The 12,304-nt window shown below is 49.4% G+C and overlaps 1 long non-coding RNA gene across 3 annotated transcripts; it reads left to right on the top strand.

The window, feature by feature from the left end:
* The first annotated feature begins 149 nt into the window (after nucleotides 1–149).
* Nucleotides 150–4,726, top strand: LOC128082528 (uncharacterized). 3 transcript variants are annotated; one of them, XR_008207709.1, is made up of 6 exons: nucleotides 150–565; nucleotides 713–871; nucleotides 1,102–1,165; nucleotides 1,503–1,594; nucleotides 2,580–2,693; nucleotides 2,846–4,726. It is a non-coding gene; the product is annotated as an uncharacterized LOC128082528 (long non-coding RNA). The 3 variants fall into 3 exon arrangements; XR_008207710.1 differs by lacking the exon at nucleotides 713–871 and having other exon boundaries at nucleotides 160–565; XR_008207708.1 differs by lacking the exons at nucleotides 150–565; nucleotides 713–871 and having other exon boundaries at nucleotides 878–1,165.
* The last annotated feature ends 7,578 nt before the right edge of the window (nucleotides 4,727–12,304 follow it).

The raw sequence follows: 12,304 nt of genomic DNA on the forward strand, positions 1-12,304 counted from the left end.
CATGACCCTCCTGCTCCCCATGAGTTGGTCTGGCCCATCCCAGCTGCTGGAGGTCTCCTGGGGACGTGGGATTTGCCCACAAGCACAAGAAGACATTCATACAGCTACTGGGAGGGGGGTTGTGAAAGGCCAGCACATTTTTTTTTTCCTCTAACAAATGACCTTTGTCTTTGCTTTTATTTTCATTTTCAGGCTCTGACCTTGCAGAGGTCAGGCGGTTTAAGAATCTTGGCAGGATGAAAAAAGCAGGATTCGTCCTCCTAATTGCTTTATCTCTCTGGCCACCACGTCATCCTGCTTCGGCCAAGGTCAGTAATTTTCCTAAATCATCGTGTCCCAGAATGACACAGGTCAGAGCCCAGAGGACACATGGAGCTCATGCTGAAAGGCGCAGCCTTTGCACAAACACCCATCGCCTGCTCGGCTTTGTCTCTCCATTTGAGAGCCTGTGAAGTTCTTGTTTTGCAGAAAAAGGAAGAATGATTCTGATGTAACAACAGGACTCTGGGAGCTGGAGATTCATGGGGGAAGAATAAGCAAATAGCAAGCAGCTCTGGATAAAGTGGTGAGAAAGCACATGCAGCGAGCTGTCATTGCTTTGCCTCTTGAGTATGGCTGATTGCATGGGGCCATCCCCACCTGGGGCAAGGAGCAGCCCTAAGCACCCATCAGCTAGATGTGCTGCTCTTAATTAACCCTGATTAATTACCAGGTGGGAACACGTCCTCCCCTGTGCACTGAGAGCAGCACAACCAACCTGCAGTTAAACATTGACGAGTTGCCTCCTGACAGTGGATTTCCTGGAATCCTTTCAGCTAAGGTCATCCTTTCGGATGTGCTACAGAGCTGATTTAAACACCCACTGGGAAAGGTTCTTTTTCAGCCTTTTGTTGCCACTGATGGGTCAGCATGACATATTCCTGTTGTGCATGTGGGCTGGTAGCTCCAGCTGGAGGGCCATGTGGCACTGAGCGTGCCATGCGAAGTGCTGCCCTGGGGGATTGCTTTCCCACTGATTCCTCTCCTTGAATTGCTCCTCGAGCCACGGAAACAGCTCTTAATCCATCTTCTTAATACCTGTGCTTTATTCCTTCCCATTAGTGACTGGATCAGCAGCTCTTTGAAAGTAGAAGTGGCCCAAGCGCTTTGCTCTCAGCTCTCACAGGTAAGCGTGGAAGTCTGGGTCAAGAATATTGTATGTCCCCCATGCTTCCCCACGACACCTCTGTCTCAGCAGAGCATTTTTCTGTTCATTTGTGCAGTTTCAGCCTGGGAGATTTTCCCCATGGTAGTAATTTTTTTCTTCTTGCAACCAGAGCGCATTTGAGAATTCATTTCTGAAACCTCCCTGCTGCTAATTTTACACCAGGGGGCCATCAGAAAGAACGCGAGAGAAATGAAATCTGTTATTTTGGTGGCTGCATCACCCTACCAGGGATGGTGGGCAAAGGGAAACCCACAGACCTCTCCTCTGCTCACCAATACCGAATCTCCTGTCTCAGTTCCAGTAGGTTTGTGTGATGAAGACTCAACCAGGGCCCAACGTGACATCGTTCAACCCTCTTTCGGCAGCGGCACCTCTATTTCTCACTTGGTAAGGGCTCTGCCTTCTAACCAAACACTTCATTGTGATCATGTCTCATTGGCATCTTAAACACAATCAGTATGAGGAAATACATAGGTGTGCTGGGAATAGACAAGTTCCCAGGGAGATTATTCATTTTACAGGGCTGCCTTAGGCTAAGATTTGGGACTGGGTGAGGTGGGAGCCCAACTTTACCCTGAGGCAGATTGCTTCAAGCCACCCTTTTCCCCTCCCCCAGTAATTTGCTCCACGTTCTTTCCAAGTCTGGAATTTAAATACAGTGAGAACACATCTGTGAATTTTTCTGCTATTTGTGAAGGTGCATGATAAGTACTGATGGGTGGATTGGGATGTATGCACTGGTTGGGGACAGGTGCAGAGTTTGGGGATCTGATGGGACCGCACTGATCAGGAACCAAAGCTTCCTTGAGTTCATCTCGCTTGAAAAGGACAGGCAATTGCAGATCCTGCCTCAGGTCAGAACGAAAGCCAGAAAGGATGCTCAGGGTCAGAGTAGGAAAGTGGTTTCCTTCATGGCTCGTTAGTTATCTGTTTCATCTACCTCTTCTTGAGGGCAGGGTAGGACAGTTCTCTCACTGCCGAACAAAGATTGGTATGGGCTGTGTGGTTGTATCTGGAAAAACCACATCCAGACATCTTCAATTCTGGAAGGGTTTGGGTTGGCATCTAGTGATGCTCTGTGTCACAGAATCAGAATTGTTCCAGTTGGACTAGATGACCTTTATAGGTCCCTTCCAACTCCTCTGCATTGAATGTGGACATCTACGTCTCGATCTGGGTGCTCGGATCCCAGTGTCAGCCCACAGTGTGAATTTGCAGGTGACCCTGCCCCTCACAGCAGGGATCAACTTGTGTCAACAAATACAACGGGGAGTGTGAGCCATGTTCAACCTTGGAATTGCTCCCACGACCATTCCCATCAGCAGTTGTGGTGCTTTCTTGAACCCCAATTAATTGGTTATCCCCACCATAGGTACTCAAGATGCCCAACAGTTCCTCCACCGTCAACGCTGTATCTCAAGGCTTTTGGCACTCCATTTTTGAGCCAAGAGGTTTTGACACCACAGGAGACCTCACCTCCTGCCTGGTGAGCTTTTTCCCCTTTCCTGGCCCTTTGGTGTGCCAACAGAGCATGGCATGGGACAGCCTGCCCCACAACGCACCCATTGTATCTCCGTGCGGTCCATGTTCGACTCTGATTTTTTTATTTTTATTTTATTTATTTTATTTTTTTTGGAGAGGCCAGATTTTGACCATAAAAGGGAAGGATGGAATGTTGGGCGACAGCCCCGATTGGCTGAGCACCTTCTCATGATGGTTTCAGGGGAAATAACCAGGTCGGAGTCATTTTCCTCTCCCCTCCCATCCCGAGTCAAGAATGAAAACAATGCGACCAAACCGTGTGGTTCACCATTGAAACCAAGGCAGGACTTTTTGTGTCTGTGCCTCCTACTGTTCTTGGTTCCACCTGCATGAAACCGAGCCCTCGCTTCTGTGTGTCCCATCCAACATCTCTGTGGCCACCGTTGGTTGATGCTATCTTGGAGGTGAATGGGAGTGATTCGGTGGCCACGTTGGCCAGGAACCCACAACTGCCTCCTGCCAACCTGACAGCCTTCTGCTGGGAGAACTCAAGAACCTCCTTCTTGTGGTTGCATATCCTATATCCAAAACCTGGCAGAACAAAGTGCCTTTGTGCTTGGACACCCCTCCCACCCAGCTGCGTTGTGGCTGCCCTCATTAGATCACTTCTGCGGCTAAAATAGGACTTCACTCTCGTGACTCATTTGCCTAAAATGTGCCACCAGCACTGACTTACAACCTTTAATAAAAATGATAAAGAAGCTGAGAGAGTTTCCTGGAAACCTTGTCAGCCTTGAGTTGGGAGCAGATGTTGGCAGCAAGCAAAGTATTTTTAAGCTCCATAAAGGCATTTTCCTGTTTAATGATTACCCTGAGAAATCTCAAGGCTGAATCAGAGTGTTTGTGATCAGCTTCACCCTGCTGGGAAAGCCGCACCCAGAGAAAAATTCTCCTCTCCTCACCTTCACCCAGTGAGAACAAGCTGGTGGTGTGGGTAACACTGGCCCTGAAGCCAGAAGCTGCTCCCAGTCGTCACCAACTTCTTCCTGTTTGCCCTCCATTTGCAGCAGCTCTGGTGCCAGTCCTAGCAGGCGCTGAGCAAGCCCTGGTTAAGAAGAAATTCTTCTATTCGCTGCATTCTCAAGGCTTTGAGAATAGTCTTTTTCCTACAGAAACTCTTCTCAGCCTCCTGCCTGCAGGAATCCCCTTTGCAAGGGAAAACGTTCTCAGTGCTGGTTGTTGAGGCTCATTGAATGAGTTGTTGAGGCTCATTGAAGCCTCTTTGGTACTTAGTGCAAATCTTCTCCCCTGTTGCTCCTCCACGTCAGCATTCTCCCTCTTTCTGGGGCAGCACTTTGCAGACAAGCTCCAGAGACCTTTTACCATCACCCACCTTTCCATCAGGCCACTCGCTCTGATCCCACCCCATGGGTGCCATTTCTCTCCCAGGACAGCAGTGCCTTGCATCACTTCACCACCTGCTGCAATTCCTCTTGTTGGTGCTACCACAGCTGTTTCTTCAGCAGCGACCGCAGCGACGAGCACTGAGACCTATCGCAGCATCACTGCTTGTCCCCACAAAACCAGAGGGGAACCAAAGCATCTTACTCATTGGTATTGGAGCAGTGTACCCCATCACCTCCCTCCTGCTCCTGGGCAGTGGTTTGGGAGAGGAGGAAGAGGTTGCTGTGCTCATTTTGGGGCAGAGAACTTGTTCCTGGTGCCATTCTCCACCGTTGTGGGTTATATGCAATGCTTGGCTTTGGGGTTTTGGATAGCCAAAGCCTGGAAGGAGGCTTTTTTGCAAGATAAGGATGATGGTGGCACTGGGAGGGTTGTTATCTGTGTGGTTCAGGGTGATGAAGCAGCTCTGAAAGCTGCAGCAGGAGCATGGGTAGGACCAACACAGCCAAAAGTTTATGCAGTGGTTTGCTGCTGGTTTTGCTACACAGATTTGAGTCATCGGGTCCTTGGGTCTGAGCTGTGCTGCTCTGCACTGTGCGGGGCATTAGCTGCTGGAAGCACAGCCTGTGTCCTCTGGGCATTGTGGATGTAGGCTTGTCCTCATAATATCCCATGGGTAGAGCTGTAGTGATGTCCCCACTGTGAACACAGAGGAGAGGGGCTGCATCTGGAGCTCCGATTGCTCCTGCCTGGGGACCCCCAGGATGCTGTGAGCCCTGATCCCGTGCAGGGTGCAAATGGGAAATACTGAGTGGGAGAAAAGCAGGAGATTTATGGGTAACACCGACCTCGCACAAAGCATGGCACCCCATCTCAAAGGGCTGTTTTGCCCTGCTAGGGTGGGGACATTGCCTCAGCAATAGAGCCCAGCAACCAGCAGACGAGCATTGGGAAAAAATTAATATAATAATAATAATTAAAACCCAAGAGCTGTAAGTAGATGACAGCTCAGCTGGGCCCTGTTCCTTATTTGCATAGCTGGGCTCTATCTGTATGAGGTGCCTGGCTACCAGATGTTAGCACATTTGCATGTAGGGTGAAGGGAGGGGATGTGGCAGTCCCAGGGGTGTCAGCGTTGGATGGAGATTGCCACCCAGTGGCTGTGCTCAGCGCTACCTTCAGCCCTGTGGGCACCCAAAAATACAGCATCGCTGCTGCAGGCACGAATCTGGTGCTTTGCTTTCCATCTGCAATCTGGGTACAGGGCTCAGAGCTACAGCTGTATTTTTGTATTGACATTACTATTCAAGAATTGCTCTTAGTGCTTGCAGCAGAACTGTTTTTACCCATACAGCAAGTTCCTCACCCTTATTTCCACTAATTAAGTGAGTCTCACCTTCATATAAACACCTCCCCAGCAGCTGGTGGTGGCCCCTTTCAACTCAGCTGCTGTTAATGAAGCTAATTAGGTGCAGGGTGCTTTTGTTACAGCATTGGCTGCTGCCTTTGTGGTTGTGTGCTTTGTAGGTGACTTGTCCTGGGGGTTGTGTTTGGTAAAGGAATGGACTGCTTGGTTATTCCTTTTTCCTGTTGCTGGAGCTATTAGGGCAGCACTGTCCTAAGGGTATTACTTGTGAAGCATCTCTTGAAAATGCTCTGAGCCTGCCAGCAGGCTTTCTGTAAAGCTTCCTAGTGAGCAGGAATGACTCGGTTCCAAAGCTGAGGGAAGATAACAAGGTGATCTCTTCAGGTGGAGTATTATTTCTTGCATGATATTTGGGAAGGCCACACCAGTCCTGGTGAAGAAATCTCTCTGTTAGCTGTGTTCCCAGAGATATAAGGAGCATCCTACAAAATCTCAGCCTCCTGCTTGCAGGATCACCCAGTGCTCTTGCAAGGGAAACGTTGCTGGTTGTTGCAACCTGGCTCTGGGGTTGCTTTTGCTTTGTGCAAATTGCTCTGTAGCACGGAATCATAGAATGGCCTGGGTTGAAAAGGACCACAACGATCATCTGGTTTCAATCCCCCCTGCTATGTGCAGGGTTGCCAAGCACCAGACCAGGCTGCCCAGAGCCAGGGTATGGCCCAATCTGTCTTTGCAGGACAGCTTTCGTGGGAACTGCTCAGCCATGGCTGAACTTTCTCTTGCTGCAAAACTTCTTTCCTTTGTGTCAGCATTTAGTTTACGCTTTGCTCATCTGGGAGGGGGGAGGAAAAAAAAATAGAGAGAGAAAAAAAAAAAAACTGTCTCCAAACCATTTCCTCTTTCTGTGAGAGGTAGTGCTGAACCAGAAGATAAACACAGCTTGCTGCATTCAATGAGACTCTGCTCCAGCTCCTCTGGGCTGCATTTTGGGGGGTAGAATTGATATTTTTGCTCTGTGATGGTTTGGGCAAGTGACGCTTGCTCTGAGTGCTGTGAGCTGGAGCAGCAGTGTGGAAGGTGGGAAGCTGGGATAAGGTGTGTGCAGTGCACAGAAAGGAGGTAGATCCCAGCATTGCATCCATCCCTAGGGCTGGATGAAGTATGGGGGCAGCAGGCCAAGCTCTGCTGGCATGGCTGGGTGAAGTGGGACCAAACTGCATCGCTGCATGCAGCCACGAATCAACCTCAGCAAATATTCTTACCTCCCTCTGTGCCAAAGCAAAGGTGCAGAGATGGGGGTGTTCTGCAAAGGGCTCCGTGGCAGCAATGTCTACAACTTACCAGAAACTGCATGCTGACAGAAGCCAATTTCCCTTTTTCTGATGGGTTTTACTCCAAAAACCCCTCTGTAAGTCCTCATCTGTGCATTTTAGGGTGGGAAGACAAGGGGCTGCATGCAGCTAGGAAGCAAACCTGCTTGGGGCCACCTGCTTGAGGCTCTTCAGGAGCAAACCACCTGCTTTGAGATCCCAAACTGAGCTGAACCCTCATTTGCAGAGAAAAATCACTTCACAGCTGGGAGGCCTGAAACCTGAATCCCCTTTGAATTTCCTGAGCTGTTTGTATGAAGCTGTGCTGGTAACAGATGGATGTTTAGACACAGCGATTCAGGTGAATGTGGCATTAAAATGCCTGGGGAGCCAGAAAGCCTGCTTCTGTGGAAGTTTCTTGACAGGATTAAATCTTATTTCCCCACTTGCTGCTGGTGGTTAGCAATGCAGGACGCTAAGGATGCTCAGCACACAGGAGGGATGCGCTTTAGCAGCTCCAGGTTCACAGCAGGGAAAGGATTGCTGTGCTGGGATTTCTGCCCAGAGCTCTGCTTTGGGTGCAGGTAAATGGAGGTCAGGGCTGTGACCTCCCGCAAGGCTGTGCACATTCAGCCCTTTCTGCACCGAGTGGGAGTGCAATGAGCCCCTCCAGACTGCAGCTGAGCCGGGGTTACTGGGCACAGCTGAGCAAAAATGTCACCCCAAGAGCTTTAGAGAAAGCAGAAATTGAGCTTTTTTTCCCCCCTAAATTAGCCCAGTGAAGGCACTGCGGGGTTTCAAAATGTAATCTCTTCTCAAACTTCCTTAAAAATTTGACTGCATCCTTCATTAAGCTTTCTTTCCCTAAGGCTGAGGGGGGAGGGCAGCCACCTCCCGGTGCTGATCTTTGCAAGTAACTGCTTTTGTTTCAGATGATTTCAGAAAGCTTCGGAACAAAACAAAAAACATCCCTTAGACTTCAGGTACGAGGTCTGAGAAATTGCTTTTGGAACAGATCAGCTTTTTGTGCCCTATCCCTCATATCCACCCTATTTATAATCATTGAATGGCTCCTTCAGTGGTGTCACCTGAGAAGGATTTTTCAAAGTGCTTCAGTATGGAAACGATACAGACTTAAAGGGTGCCTGGCTTTGTCATTCAGAGCTGTTACATTCTGCTGATCTCATCGTTGGCACATGCTGAGATGGAGGGAATTAACCTGGGAGGGGGATTTGGGGAGGCAAAAGCAACCGAGCACAGGAACCCAAACGGAGCTGCAGCAAGCCTAGCGCTGGGGAGGTCAGATTGGGACCGGTACGAGGGAAATGCCTTTGTATGGAGAAGATGGAGCGTTTCCGTGCTGCTCTGAGATCCCCATCTGGCTTCTGTTGGAGGCTGCCTCCCTCTAGCGAGTGCGAGCAGAACCCGCAGGCAGCTGCTGTGCCTTCAGCTCTGTGCTGCAAGAGCTGCAGGTGCTGTGCAGGCTATGGATGCATTGCTGTGCTTGCATCTCGGTGCTGTGCATGGTGTGGGTGTAATGCTGTGCGTGCACCTCAGGTGTTGAGCTGCATGCATCTCAGGTGCTGTGCTTGCACCTTGAGCATTCTGCTTGCATTTTGGGTGCTATGCACTCCCTGGATATCTCCTCTTCCTTGTGTGCTATGCACATCACAGCTGTTAGTTTAATCAGAGCATCTGAGCTGAGGGTTCAGCAACTGCTTGCTGTGCTCTGATATATAGGGAAGAGTAGCAATGCCCAGGACAGCAGCGCAGACTGTTTCATGTCCTTGCAAGAGGTCTGCAAATACAGAGGTAAGTGAGCAGCGTGAATTTATGGTGAGTTAGTTCTCTGCATCGAGTGGCTGCTGTGTTTTCCATCCCATCCCATGTCCCCCAGGCAGGATTTGCTGTGCAGTTGGTTATTTGTTTGCTGTTAAGGGCATGCTGTCATCCAACAAGCTGTATGATTTCACTGCATCCTCGAGGGCTCGCCTGCAGCTCTAGCTCCTCCAGGCTGCATGAACAATCAGTGCAGGCAGAACAAAGCTGCACCACCACCCAAGGGTGCTCCGTGCACATCTGAAGGGAAATTTATTTCCCCAGCAGCAAGAATTTGCAGTTCATGCTTTTTGCTGGCAGGGGCAACAAAGGCTGCTGGAGGTTTCATAAGAAGATGCTCTTTTTTTTGTGCCTGGGGAGGTGGATTTGTGCCTAACTGAGAGGCACGGCAGCTGCACTGGGCCCCTGAGGAGCAAGGGAATAAGAGAGGATGCATAGGCAAGAGAGCTGATGAATGGCATCAGACTGCAGTGGCTGTTCTGATCTCATATAGGGAATGAGCAGGGTGCACTGCACCAAATGCCAAAATAAATGAGCTGAATGTGTTGTAAAAATGGAGCTTACAGATGCCTAACAGCAGTGTTGCAGAGTGTGCTTGGCTAATTCGGCTGGTTGCTCTGAAAATCAATGTTGTGGGGCAATAAAAGCCACAAGGCAGCTTTGCTTGTGTCAGGATTGTAGAGTAAGAACTGCTCTCCATGCTCCTTACAATGCGGATCTGTTTCTGTTGTGCTTCTGTCCTGTTTGCTACAGGCCCAGTGTCAAGCAGAACTCCATCCAGCCTGCATCCAGCATAGCAGCAATAAACCCACTGCACCCATGTCCTTCCCACCACGCATCCTAGGGCTGCTTTCCTTCCCACCTCTCCTGGGCTAATGGGATCAGCCACCAGCCAAGGCTTTCACTTCAAAGCTTGCTTGGCCTCCCCACCCCCCCTTGTTTTGCTTTGCTCTACTGCTGAATTTCCTCCCTCCTTGAAGATACGTATCTCCCCTTGCCCTTATACAGCACCCATTACCCTGCTACCTACGTGTCACACTCCTGTGACCCTCACTAAATCTCCCAGGGATGGAGAGGTCTGCAGGGCCGATAGTGACAGTCCCACAGGTGCCATATAACAGTGAGGGGGCTGTTTCCACCAAAGGGTCCCTGACACACAGCAGAGCCCATACATCAGCTGGGGGCTTTGATTCAGATAGCAATCTGTGGGGGGATCACCCTGATTAACAGCCAGGGCTGGAGTTTATGGCTCTGGTTTCCCCCTGATGATTGCATTTTGGCATCTGAGGGAACAGCAGCAGCAGCAGCGCAGGGTGATGGTGTGCTGCAGGAGATCCTCTCCTGGGAGGAAATGAGGGGTGCAGGGGTTTTTTTCTTCCATCTTCTTCCCATCAGAAATATAGCAATAATTTTATTCAAAATGGTTAGGGAAAGCCATTTGATCTAAAATTAAAGATAGGGCAAATAGAAGAAAATGGTTTATAAAAACTGCTTTGGGTATGCAGTATTCCTGCTTTTCTCTGCTTTTTCCAGTGTCTGTTCCTGTGCTTTTGTCCATAGGGCAGAAGTAACATAGGGGACAGGGAGAAGAATTTGAATGTTTTATGGGGAAATGCAGCACAAAGGTGCAAGCTTGTACTGTGCTATGCTGTATGGAGGTTTGGTGTGGGTATAACTGCATCTGCTGAAGGATTCACTGGAAGGAGCATCCCTTTCTAATGCTTTCCAGAGCAGCAAAAGGGGCTGTTCTGCATTTAACCCAGACCCCTCTCCATGCATTTAGTGCTCGGTTGCACTTTGATTTACTTGCTTTCTTACCATTGAGAATCTCTGAGCATCACTGCAGGCGTCGCCAAACTTTCAGGGCTCAGAGCTGCACCTGCATTGCATGGGGAGCATCTCTGGGTAAGGGAATGAGCATCTGCAGATCCCACTGCAGAGCTGCTTTGCTCATCCCTTCGAGCATCACCAAACCCTCCTCCTCCGAGTGGTAGCTAACCGTGTTCCCAAACACTATCTGCTGTTACTGCGTTAATTACAGCAATCTAATGGGAAACATAAACAGGAAGACTGAGGGGGAGATAAGGGGCGCGAGGCAGGGTGAGAAGCTCCCTCTGGTGCAAGGAATGGGGTTCAGAGGAAAGTTCACTTCCCAGCTCGCGGCTGGCGGCCGCTCAAAAGCGTTAATGAGGGCGGGCCGATAGCCAGAGGGGCAGCGTCCTCGTTCCCTTCCCCTCTTGGTGACAGCCGCATTCCTCAGCCTGAAATTCAGCTGCGGAGGGATAACGCCTTTGCTGCATGAAGGAGCTGCTGTGCTGTCCAAGAGCCGTACTGTAATTACTATTATATAATTACTATTATTCACCCATGTTTAAATCCCATCCAAGCTGAGCTGCTTTGCTCTGAAGCCCTCTGATCTTCCGATTCCACCTCTTGAGTCAGGTGCGTGAGGAGGAAAGGAAGAGAGTGAAATTTCTGTTTATACCCACCTCCTTTGGCATCAAAGGAGCGAGTGAGGAACATTCTGGTTGCCAAAGCCATTTATTTTCATTCAATTCAGTTTCCACAACACTCAACACCTTCCACCGCACTCCCTACTCCATCTCAATGCTGGATGGTCATTGAACGTAGCATTCAATATCTGGCTTGTCTAGTCTAATCTACTCTACTCTCTTCTGCCTACTCTAACCTTCTACTCTCCTCTAGCCTTCTACTCTCCTCTAGCCTTCTACTCTCCTCTAGCCTTCTACTCTCCTCTAGCCTTCTACTTTAGTCTTCTACTCTACTCTTCTTATGATTTTACTCTACTCCTTTCTCCCACTCCTCTCTTCCACTCTACTTTCTTCATGGTTCTATTATTCTATTACTCTACAGATGCTACAAACCCAAGACAAAGTATCAACATCCTGTGCCCTCATGGGGTGAAAATCACCTCTCCCTGTCAATCTTGCCTTGGTTTTTGCAACCCTGGACATGCAGGAGCTGGAAGCATGGGTGGTGTTGGGAGGAAGCTTTCTGTGCATGGACCAGCCCCATCTGCTTGGGTGCCTTCAGCCAGTGGTAATTTTTTAGAGGTTGCACACCAGGCTGGTTATGAAAAGGCCCCCTCTTTCTGTGGAGCAAAACCTCTTCTGAGTGGCCAGGCAGAAGGGAGACTTGCTCCAGCATAGATCTTGCTTTCATACAAGAATTTTGGAAAGGGAAAAAGAAGGGACAGAGTGGGATTTGTGAACCAGTGTGGTTTAGAGGCATGGGGCTGTGGTTGACAGCCTGGACCTGCACCAAAATGTTTCTATGCTCTTAAAAAGAAGCACATCTGCACATGCACAAACACACATATAGATGTGTGTACACCTACATAACCTGGTACTGTGTGGATAGGTATGGCTATTATTTTTTTTTACCTCTCCAGAAGTGCCCTGGTAACTGCAGCATCAGAGCACACGGCTGAAAGCAGAGCCTGGGAGGTAGATGCAGAGATTGGGAATTGTTGGAAAGAGACCTTGTGCTCTGTGGGCAGTGAGCCCTGCTTGGAGGGGAAAGCCCCTTCCTTGGGGAGCTACCCTGACATCCCTCAGAGGCTGGGAGCTGTGTCCTCAGTTGGTTTCTGAGTGTTCTGTTGGGGGTGGATTATAGTTCAGTGACTTTGAGGGGGAAAATTATTTTGCTCCAACCAAGATAAATTACGATTTTTAT

The sequence above is a fragment of the Tympanuchus pallidicinctus genome, unplaced genomic scaffold (assembly GCF_026119805.1).
Source record: "Tympanuchus pallidicinctus isolate F22 unplaced genomic scaffold, pur_lepc_1.0 scaffold22, whole genome shotgun sequence".
Taxonomy (NCBI): domain Eukaryota; kingdom Metazoa; phylum Chordata; class Aves; order Galliformes; family Phasianidae; genus Tympanuchus; species Tympanuchus pallidicinctus.